The 3,230-nt window shown below is 49.4% G+C and overlaps 1 long non-coding RNA gene across 1 annotated transcript; it reads right to left on the bottom strand.

Moving 5' to 3' along the window:
- Nucleotides 1–896: 896 nt before the first annotated feature.
- LOC139076373 (uncharacterized) lies at nt 897–2,848 on the bottom strand. The gene is made up of 2 exons (XR_011527938.1): nt 1,775–2,848; nt 897–1,395 (listed from the first exon to the last, which is right to left on the bottom strand). It is a non-coding gene; the product is annotated as an uncharacterized lncRNA (long non-coding RNA).
- Nucleotides 2,849–3,230: the final 382 nt, after the last annotated feature.

Here is a 3,230-nt window from a genome sequence, read left to right as displayed (position 1 = left end):
AAGCCTCATCCCAGAAATAATTGACTAAAATCTGCGTTTAACCCTGCCCCTGCTGAATCATGTGCATATTGCCCCTCAAAATGCAGTCAGCTCCATTAACAGATGAATGGATAGACAAAATGTGGTATGTCCATACACTGGACTATTGTTCAGCCTTAAAAAGGAAGGAAATCCTGTCACAGGCTGTGACATGGATGAACCTTGAAGACCTTATGTTAAGTAAAATAAGCCAGACACAAAAGGACTAATAGTGTATGATTCAACTTATATGAGGGACAGAGAAGTGAAATGCATGGACAGAAAGTAGCATGGCGGTTGCCAGGAGCTGGGGGAGGGGGAAACGGGGAGTCAGTGTTTACTTGGTATGGAGTTTCAGTTGGGATGATGAAGTTCTACCATGGGTGGTCGTGATGGTTGCACAGCAATGTGAACAGACTTAACGCCTTTGCACTGTACACTTAAAAATGGTTAAGAGGGTAAATTTTACATCTGCATATTTTACCAAGTCTTACAAGTGATTATAAGTCTCCCGGGCTGGGGCCTGACGATCTGCATTGCTAAAGATGTTTCTGAGCAGTGCCGATGCTGCCCGTCTGAGGACCACAAGTGTAGCTGACACATCAGCGCAGCGCCACCTACATCCCCACCTCGCAGCATCTGGACCCAGTGTCCTGCCAAGGCCAAATGTTGGGTCTGCTGCCCCCCAAGTGCAGTCCTCTTGGTTAGTACTAGTTTCAACAGTAAACACAAGAAGCCCTGGAGCCCCCCCACCCTCCAGTGGGAGTGACCTCTCTCTTTTAAAGGCCCCCTTGAGGGAACCTGAGCTCAATGGCACCTCCGCCAGAGCGTTCACGCGGTAATTTCTCATACGCCCTAAGGAGAATAAACCCTGGGTGGAGGTTTGTGTAAGCGTTTATTATAGAAAGCTCACACAAATCAACAAAGAATGAGAAACACCCTAATGGGAAAATGACTAGGAGTAGTAATGAAGAAGGATTTAATAAAATAAGAAAGACAGAGGGCCGATAAGTAGCAAAAGTGATAAATCTCCTTAGTAATTAAACAAACAGAAGAAAACATAACAAGAATGCATTTTTCATACACTGGGCTGGAAAAAAATTTAAAAGAACAATAACCAGTGTTGGTGTGAGTATGAGAAAAATGACCCACATTCTCTGACTAGAGGGACTGGAAATAGGCACATTTGTGCAGGAATTCGTCAATGTGCATCAGAGCCTTCGACAGATGCATACTCTTTATATTATTCCACTTCCAGGAGTTTGTTCTTAGGAAACGAGTGGATAAACGCAGAAGATAGATGCGCAAGATTACTCACTGCAGTGTTGTTTACAGTAGCAAAAATTATCCAAACTTACTGAATATTTGGTAAAGGATCTGTAAAAGAGAAGTAGATAGCCGTTTTAAATGATGCTGTGAATTATGGTTCTATCTTTACTTATTTAAAAGGATGTCCAGCAAATATAAGTTGGAAAAGCAGTTTAAAGAGCTATACGTAGAATATGAACCAAATTTGTTTTAAAAACGACATATGTTTACACGGGGAAAAGTCTGGAATCAATGTTACAGTGGTGTTCTCTGGGCGGAATGATTAGGATTATTTTAATTATATTTCTGGTTGTTGCTTATCTATATTATCTAATTTTTCTACAATAATTACGTATTACTAGAGTTCCTTATTTTTTAATCTCCCTTATTGGAGCGTGAAAAGGACTACACAAAAGAAACCATAGTTACAAACATTAAAGGTGTTTACCAGGCTGAGCTCTTGCGTAATGTGGATCATTGCAGGCAAACTAAAAAGGCAATAATTAGACTGAATGTCAAGGGATGAGCCATTCAGGGAAGCAGCAATCCCCTCGGAAGAAGCAGAGTCCCGGTGTTTATCAAGCTTCCGGGCACCGACGCCAACGAGGACTCCGTGAATCCGCCAATGGCACGAGGCTGTGGGAGAAGGCCGTTTACGAAGCTCCCTCACCAGCTGCCCCTGGAGGGATGCGCCCGCGCCAGGCTCAGCGCTTGACCGCATGCTCTCATCTCAGCCCAACCACAACCCTGGGAGATGGGTGGGGGGCCTGTTTGACAAGGGGGTGGCTAGTGGGTGCAGGAGGCCGAATCTCAATCCAGCCTTCCGGATCCCGAAGCCCTCCGCCCTCCACGCCCCTTCACTCCCTTTCCTAGCTCCCTGTAAGGGAAAGTCCACTGTGTGAGCAGAGCCTCCTGGAGGGAGGAAGAGGCACCTTCTCCAGCAAGAGGCCCGCGGCTGGACTGTGGCCCTTCCCGAGCCCTTTCCCCGCAGCCCGGGGGGGCCGCGGAAACAGGCCCTTGGCCTTGTACATCTTGTTTATTTTGCAGCGGGTCTGAGGGGTCTGGGTTTTGACAGTAGAGCCCATGCATGTTTCCAGGGCAACCTGGACACATCCCAGCGATGTTGTGAAAGAGCCACAGTCCGGCGGGGGCAAGGTCACGGTCGCGCGTCGGATGCCGCGGGCGGGAGGCCCGGCGCAGGCCTCCTGCAGGGCCCTCGGACCTTCGTAATCCGTGTTTGGCGCTGCGGCGTTTTCACGGAGCAGCAAGGCTGGCAGCGCCCCGTGCCCAGCAGCCTCTCCCCACTCCTCTGCCAGCCCCACTCCAGCCAGCAACAAGGGCTGCGCCTGGAGCGAACTGAGGCAGGATTGGCGCGCATCTCCTGGTGCCGAGTTCCGGACGTCCCTGGGCCCCCGCACAGGGCTGCGCAGGCCACACCACCCCCGACCCCGAGCTCCTGGGGGCGCTGTTCGCATAGGCTAAGATGCGAATGTCGCCTTCCAGAGTCTTGCGCCACAGCTGTCCTCCTGCAGTAAGACTGGGACAATCTGTTTGGGATCCAAACAACAGCTCATTTACCCAGAACCTACTTTTTCAACTATACCAAACACAAATAAGAACTGGATGGGAGCAGACAAACCTTCTGAAGTAGAAATAAAGATTTCTAAAGCCAGCGTTTCAAAATCACTCATTAGGAAGCGAATCAGGCCCTCAGTCTCTGGTACATCTCCTGTTTGCTGTCACAAAGTATGACAGACTCGGTGGCTTATAAACAACAGGAATTTATGACTCCCAGTTCTGGAGCTGGAGGTCCGAGGGCCGGGGTGCCAGCGTGGTCAGGGTGGGGTGAGAGCCCTCTGCTGGGCCGCAGACTGCCCTCTTCTTGTACCTTCAATGGTGGGGGG

The sequence above is a fragment of the Equus przewalskii genome, chromosome 16 (assembly GCF_037783145.1).
Source record: "Equus przewalskii isolate Varuska chromosome 16, EquPr2, whole genome shotgun sequence".
Taxonomy (NCBI): Eukaryota; Metazoa; Chordata; class Mammalia; order Perissodactyla; family Equidae; genus Equus; species Equus przewalskii.
The sequence above is the reverse complement of the archived record's forward strand: the minus strand, read 5'-3'. Positions and strand labels throughout refer to the sequence as shown.